This window comes from Alexandromys fortis, unplaced genomic scaffold, assembly GCF_014885135.2.
Source record: "Alexandromys fortis isolate MF-2015 unplaced genomic scaffold, M_Fortis_MF-2015_v1.1 scaffold_59, whole genome shotgun sequence".
NCBI lineage: Eukaryota > Metazoa > Chordata > Mammalia > Rodentia > Cricetidae > Alexandromys > Alexandromys fortis.
In genome coordinates, this window is record NW_026067943.1 from 2,013,386 (window position 1) to 2,021,659 (window position 8,274).

The following is an 8,274-nucleotide window of genomic DNA, read 5'->3' on the forward strand; positions in this document are numbered from 1 at the left end:
AAGGACCCTGTGGAGTACCCTTGAATTGAAGTGTGGGAGCATAATGATACCATGGGGGCACAGTAGCAAGTACTCCTGACTCATTTTCTGGTCAGAGGAATGGTAAATAAATATGAAAGTGAGGGAATGAATAGTCACACTCGGAGGACATCAGCAGTTCTGGGCCGCCCTTCAATATCCTAGCAGGTGCTCGGATGCCCCAAGTGCATGAGGTCTGGATCATGCATACTCTCCACCCCTCTACTTGAGAATGGAAAGAATTTCCAGAACGCTCATTTCCAAAGGCTTTCTCTGCTTTCTAACCATAGACAAAATAAAGAATGCATCACTCGGGGTCCAAATCTCTTTACTTATGGTTCCACAATCACCAAGTATAAAACACAGCAGCCTCTTCTCCCTCAGGCTTTCCCTGTAGGATGGTCACATCCAGCAACTTGAACTGTCCTGTGCTCAAGAAAAGGAACCATGCTCCACAGACACTGTAAATACCAAATTAAATTTCTTCAGATCATAACCATATGTTGGATTTAACATCAAAATGAGCTACACCTAACTGTAATAGATCATGAGATGCCAGGGCCATGACAGAAAGAAAACTTTCTCGAGAGAACCCAGAACCCTGCATGTGAGCATGACAGGCAGGTGCTTAACTGCTGAGCCAGCGAGAAGCCCTGGGTTTCAACAGCAACCACTGATGATTTATTAAGTATGTTCCAAGCCCTGATATAAGCAGAAGAAAGTTGAAAATTAAACAGGTAAGAACAGGAATTCACCACACAGCACATATACAGTGCTGTGGACATCCATTTGGGATATATTTGTACCCACTAGAACATATGAGTATCCACTCAATCTCTACTCAGTGAGAAAAGTTCCTAGAAACTTTCTCAAAATTAACCAACATGCAGGAGAACACTGAGACTCAGAAAGACTGGATTCTTGTTTATATGATACCCATCTAGTGTGTGCCCACTTTTCATTTCATCTACACATCACAAAATCCTCCCTAAATATTTTGTACATTCTCCGCCAAAGGGAGCCAGGTGCTCAGACATCGCTTGGAGGAAGTGTGGAGCAGATGTATGAACTCAAGGTGCAGTGGCGTTGCTAAGTGCTTGACACCAACACACCATCAAGCTGTCAAAATTCTCCAGCACTTATTGGGCCTCAAGTCACTTTCCCAAGAATGGTGAAATGGGCCCCAGAGGGGGGAAACATCTGGAAAGCTGAAAGCAAGCATATACTGCACTTGGAGCCAGAGAAACTCTCCCACATCATACATGATTACTAACAAACATTGGCTTTGCCTTGGAGACCAATGGAAGAACGGTTTTTAGGTGGGAGCAGGAGCCAGAGGTAGAGCCAGGACCTGGAGTAGAGCCAAGACCATGAAGAGAATCACTGATAAATTCCATACAGGGCACACATCTTCATCCTCCTTAGTTACTTCTCATAGATGTCACCTCCTGATACCTTAATCCACCATATTTGAAGTTAGGGCATCAGCTATGAATTTGGCGGAAGAGATACAAAATTTCAGTGTGCAGCCATCTTGTTTGCCAGACCAACAAGATGCTTTGCCAACCAAACTCAAATGAAGTATTTGAATCAAAGGCAAAGAAAGCATCTCATTGGTCGAATGCAAAGGAAGTTTCTTATTGATCAAATTCAAAGAAAACTTCCCATTGGTTTAACCCAAAGGAGGCTGTTCATTGGCTAAACCCAAAAGACTCTGTTCATTGGCCAAACCTAGAGGAAGTCAAAAGAAAGGGAAGCCCAAGGAGAATATCTTCAGTGTACACAGAAAACTGAAAAACAAAGCAAAACAAGAATGAAAGGGCTGATGGGGAGGTATAACTAGAAGATATCCAGTCCCCTATGCTTGTGAGAATCCCTCGATAGTTTCTGCCGACAGCTCCCAGCACCCAGCACCCTGAGTTCTTCTCAAGGACACCATCTGATTCCTCCTCAGCCTCCTTCCTGGAAGCATTCCCTTTTCCTTAAGTCAGCTCCCTTCTTACTTTGAGCTTTTCCTTCTCTAATTATGCAGAGCCATTTAGAAAACATCCTGCCCTCTATTCCAAGGGGTCGCCCCAACATCTCTCTTGACTGTGCAATGCCCTCCCAGGAGGCCATCTGGTAAGCAGCTTTCTCGTCTCATTTTACATGTCTGTCATTCATATTGCACTGCTTAAAACCCTTATTATCTGCAAACCCCTGCTGGGGAGTGTCGCAATGATAATTTTCCCTAATTGGCCTGGATAGGCATGTGTCTGTCATTACAAATCCCATCCCTTTGTGGATCATTGGCTCCGTTTACAGAGAGGAGCTCCAGGGCAGAGCCAAGGTGGCTTTGCTGTCACTGTGAGGGGCAGCCACTGAGCAGATCTTCCTTTGAGAGAACGCTCTCTGAGCCAAGCCGGAGGAATGAGAAAAATAAGCGGATGCTTGGAGCCAGGAGGATTTTCATGTTTCTATAATCAGATGGGATCTGTTTCCCAGTGAGAGTTTGGATTCCCTCGTGTCCACAAGCAGCCACAGACTCCAAGCCACCTGCCCGCATCTATACACCAATGCCTTATGGGAGGTCACACTGGCTTCCACAGCCTGGCTGGCCTCGAGTGTATTCTGGGGCTGAAGAAGGGGCTTGGTTGGTCAAGTGCTTGCCACACAAGTCCTATTTCCAACATCCATGTAAGAAGTCCAAAATGGTTGAGAACCTAGAAACTCAACACTAGGGGAAGCAGAGCCAGGCAGATAGATCCCCAAGCTCTCTAGGCTGCCCATCTAACCAACTGAGTTATGAGCACAGTGAGAGACTGTCTCAAAAAAGTAAGACCAGAGAAGATACACAATAATAACCTTTGGTGCCACACATGTACACAGCGTGCACATGCATACAAGTATACACACACTACATTCTGCACCGAGGAAGAGAACACTCTATCCCTTAGAAACATCAGCGTCTATCTTTCTCGGCATCCTACTTCTAGGCACATGCTGATCACTGGCAGATGGTATAGACCTTGGTAAGATAGGGAAGCTGAGGCCCTGATATTCCTGAGCAGCTTCAGGCAGGATTCCAGCCAGTGTAGACAAAATGTCTCTGGCCCATAAACTCCCCCAGCCTGGTGGTGTCTTACCAAGTTTGTCTGTGACCTTGAACCAATGCAGACTTACTGCCTTCTGGTGAAAGATAGTACACCAGACTCTAAAGTGTACAAATGCTAGCCTGGTCACCTGGTTGTTTAGCTGTCTGTGTCCCTCTCTCCTGCATGACATAACATCTACATTTTCCCAGGAGAACTAACTATGCAAGTTGGTTTTGCATTGCTGTCACATACAGCACCTGAAGGAAGGAATTTAAGCTCACTGTTGAGAGGGTGTCAGTCCACCATGGCGAGGAAGACATGCCAGAGCATTTCAGGCCGTGGTGGTGGGAGCATGTGGCAGAGGTTGTTCCCATCACTGCAGACCAGGAGTGTGTGTGTGTGTGTGTGTGTGTGTGTGTGTGTGTATGTGTGTGTGTGATGGGAAATGGGAACCAGGGGCCCAGTGTAGCATTTGAAGACCTACATACAGACTTCTGCTAACCTGGACATACTTTTCAAAGCTTTTATAACCTTCCAGAATAGATCCACCAGCCAGGGATCAAGCTTGTTGTACGTGAGCACTCTACATACTATATGATATTGTAAGCGTGTTCCATGGATGGCAGACAAGAACCTCCATACAGGATGTCATTAGTCCTCTTATTTTGTCTAGGCAATTAGAAAAACAGAAGGTCAGAGTTAGTATTCTACCCTTGGGTGGGTCCAGTCTATGCTGTCAAGAGGCAAAGTCAACTTTGACAAGGTACAGCAAACCCAAAACTTCCCTCCATTAAGACCAGTCCACTTCCAGTCAGTAGCTTCCAGCCAAGGTCTGCTAACAATCGCTACTTCTCCTGTTCCTGATGACCCCAAGGCAGACACACGGGTCTCCCACCCAAGCTTCATCACCAAGCATTGGGTTGATGTTTTTCAAACTCTCTAGGCTTCAACCTCCTTCTGTTCTGTGAAATGGGGATGGCACAGTCCCTGAAGTCAGGTGGCATCGCAAAGCATGAAGTGTCACCTTTACAAAACAGTCCGAGGGGCACTTGGCAGCTGCAGAAACTGGGGGTACAGTAAACTTGCCTTGTTTAATCACTGGGATCAGAAGACAAGCAGGGCTCATGTGTGTGCATCTGCTGCCTCCTGGTGGGCAAAAGCTGTGTCTTCTGGCCATCGCACTCAGGAGCTCACAACTTCCATAGTTACCACACAAAACCTGCATAGAACTGGCCATATCATCATGGATAGGAAGGGGGATCATGAGACTCTGTCCCTCCCTAAGGGACTCTTAATAGTTGATAGTTGCTGGAGGAGGAAGACTCATCTGTCTCAGTGGAGCAGCCACTTGTTACGCTGCCAGTCAATCAGCAAGGTTCCACCCCAACTCCGGCAAGAAACTCTAGCTAAACTCACACACAAGACGGAGATGAAAGCAAAAAGGGGAAGAGTGGCTTCTGTGAAAGAGGGGAGGTGAGAGCGGAAGTGAAAACAATTGGCATTCACTGTAAGAATTTACGGAACTGTCGAGGAAGGAAAAAGAAAGGAAAAACGGAGGCTTAGAGAGGCCTGCCCGTGGGGAGCCTGCACTGAGGCTTAATGCTGTGTAATTGCTACATAAGGCCAGCACCGAAAGTTTGGCCCACAAGGTGACGCTACACGGAGGATGAGGACCTAGGGAGATAGGCCCTAGTGAGAGGTTCTCAAGTCATTAGAAGTATTTCCTTGAAGGGGATTGTGGGACTTTGCTTTCTTCTTCCTTCTGCTTATTTTGAAGCCATAAGTCTACTCCCTCCCCCATATTCCAAATCAACACAACACTCACCTCCTACCCAGTCTTGAACTTTGAATCTCCCAACTGAAATATAAATAAACCTTATCTCTTTCCGAAGGAGTTAGTTGCCTCCAGTGTTTTGTTACATAGTCACACAAAGCCCTGCCAAGCTGAGAGTTGATATTTTGATACCTACGAAGCCAGTTGTGGTACTGCAGCTGGTCGGGTACGCTGAAGAGGTAGAGGCAGTACAAGTTCAAGGTCAGCCTGGACTAAAATGCTGTCTTCTGGACATGACAAGGCCATTGGAATCTCAAACTCACAGCAGCAGGCCAACTAAATCAGTCAACATCCCAGCAAGCAGCACTAACCGAACTCAGCAAGTCTCTCACACACACACACACATACACACATGTACACTCACACACACACAAAGAAGAGAGGACCCAAAAGTGGCAGGGGTGTTTTGGGGGTATCTGTGGCGATTGGGGCAAATATATTAAGATCAAAGATACATTGCATACATATATGAAATTGTCAAAAAATAAATTCAAAGAATGTATGTGTAAAAGCTCAAAAATTTTAACTAATCTCCTGACCTTATTGCAAACTAAAAATAAATGAGGACACTGGGCAACTCTACAGAATTTCAACAGCTGTCACCACAAATGTCTAGAAATAAGATCCACCAGGGGGCGACAGCGCTTCATTATGACGAACTGCTTGACACCCACCCAGAGAGATCCTGGTATTTTGATAGTCTTTTAGAAACCCCAGTCTGTACCTAGACACCATGTGCTTGATGACCTCTCCCTTTAGTTCTGACCTCACATGCCACTCTCCATGGCTAAGAACATCTAGGAGTCTGAGTGCGCATCAGCGTCACGCACACAATGGCCTCAACACCCCACCAGCCCCAATACTTATGGGGACCACCAAGGACATACAGAGCAGGTAAGTAGAGCAGTATAAGGTCAAAAGGCCACACTATATATGCTGCTTCCCAACCTGTATCCCAGCCACCATAACTTCTTGTCTTACTTTCTGATCATGATATAGAAACTAAAGTAACCAAAAGCACAGAGATTAAGTTTGGCCACAAAAGTTAGCACAGCCTCTCCGATCCCCAAATCAATCTTTCTTTCAGCTGGAGGATTCAGTCCTGTCAGGTGATATGGGAAAGGGATTGAACTTGTAGAAACACGGACAGCGCCCAGCTGGAGAACCTGCTAGAGGACCCACATCTGGATGCACCCGGCTCTCTGCTCCAGACAGACTACAGTGAAGCTGTCAGCCCTCCAGAGACCCCCACAGTCAGGCTCTCCCCATTTGTCACAAGCCGAAAATGAGCCTGTGCCAACAACTGGATTCTCTCAAAACGGAACAGCCAAAAAAGACCGTGCAGGAAGGCCTTGTGGAGGATTTAGTCACAGTCCATCTTCCTGATTCACAAAGCTGTCCTGGAAACAGTGAGGTCCCAAGGGATTCCAGCCTAGATGCGTTCAGCTGGGCTCCTGGACCTGAAGGTTCAAGGGCAATAGAAGACAGGGTGTTCCCTACCCATGGGATCTGTTTTATCAGCCTGTGTGTGCCTGTTTGTGAAAGTTGGTCTTCATTGTCAACTTGAGAAGATTTGGAGTCATCAAGGAGAGACTTCTAGGGGCTTTTTTCTGAGGGTTTTCCAAAGGGGTCTAAGGAGGAAACATCTACTGACCACACCATATGCTGGGTACCAAGACCTAGAAAACAAGCTAAACCCCCTGTCTCTCTCTCTCCTCCCGTGTGTGTATGTGTGTGTTTGTGTGTGTAGTGTCTGTCTGTCTATGTTTCTGTGTGTCTGCCTGTGTGTCTGTCTGTCTGTGTCTGTGTTTCTGTACGTGTCTGTGTGCGTCTGTCTGTGTCTATGTTCCTGTGTGTGTCTGTGTACATTTCTGTTTGTCTGTCTGTGTCTCTGTTTCTGTGTGTGTCTGTGTGTGTTTCTGTCTGTCTGTGTCTGTGTTTCTGTTTCTCTGTGTGTGTGTATATGTATCTGTCTGTCTGTGTCTATGTTTTTGTGTGTGTCTCTTGTGTGTNTTACACCAATAGCATAGTTGAGTCATTGAATATTAGCCTTAAACAGCTAATGTTTCCTTCTCACCCCCAAAGACACACACACACACACACACACACACACACACACACACTCATGGCCAGTATGGATGAGCCTGTGCCAACAGCTTATGTGCCTGAATCATTGGTCCCCAGCTGGGGATGCTGGTTTTGGAGGTTGTAGGACCTTGCAGGATATGGGTTCTTGCTGGAAGAAGTGGGTATCAAGGATGGACCTTGTAGGCTAGAGTGGCCTCTGCTTCCAACACAGTTTCTCTGCTTCCCCACTGTGGTGGACTGTATCCCTCAAACAGGGAGCCAGAATAACTCTCTCTTCCCTGAAGCTGCAGCTTGTCCGGTATCTGATCAGAGCAAGGAGGAAAAAAAAATAACACAATAGCCCACTTACATCCAATGTTGATAGCAAAGGAGAGATTAGAAGAAATCCCTTTATAAAAATACATGCATTTCAGCATGCAAGTGCTCAGGCATAACAGAGGGTGCAGGAATAAGCACAGCTGTGCCCATATATGAGCACATATTTGAAATGAGGTGAAAGATCTGGTATTTCAAACAAGGTAAGGGGCAACTCAAGAGAACAGAGCTGAGCACTATGGGAAAATGAGTATTCTGTGAAGAAATAGCTGGTGAGCTTTCTGTGTTTACTTATACTGAACTTCAACACCAGTGGAATACGTATAATGTAAAGCTGTATGACATATGTATGGCTTTGCCAAGGGATTAGCAACTGAAGTTTTGCTTGCTTGCCCTTCACCCACCAAATGCCAATAGCTTGCCACACTAGAGTACGGTGGTGCTCCAGAAGAGGTGAGATCTGCCCTGGAGACTTCTCTCTTTCCCGGGCCACCGCAAGACTCTGTCCCTAGAGAGCAGCTGCTGCCCGTGCCCTAATACCCTTCAGCATAAGAGTGTGTCCCTCCAGCCTTGTAGAGCCCACAGACTTGGCAACAGGCAGCCAGAGCAAGAGCCAAAGTCTGGATGTGGAGAGCACTTGATTTAGTCTCAACTCAGCCACCAGGTTCCCATCGCCTTGACTACCCAGCCCAGTTCCTGCTTGGCTTCGCAGTCCCAATGCTGAAAGAGCTGGAGACGAGGCTTTACCTAGCCCACTGTTAACAGTGCTGCTCTCGTCAGCCCTACCAGGATGCCCATCCAGACCTTGCAAGGTATGACTCGCCCAGTCCAGGAAATAAAGAAATAGCCAAACAGGCCTGGGGAAATCCAGGGCTCGAACAGTAGCAGAGATGGCACAAACACTCTGCATCCCTGTCTCCCCCATCGCCCTCCGGGGCCCTGTCC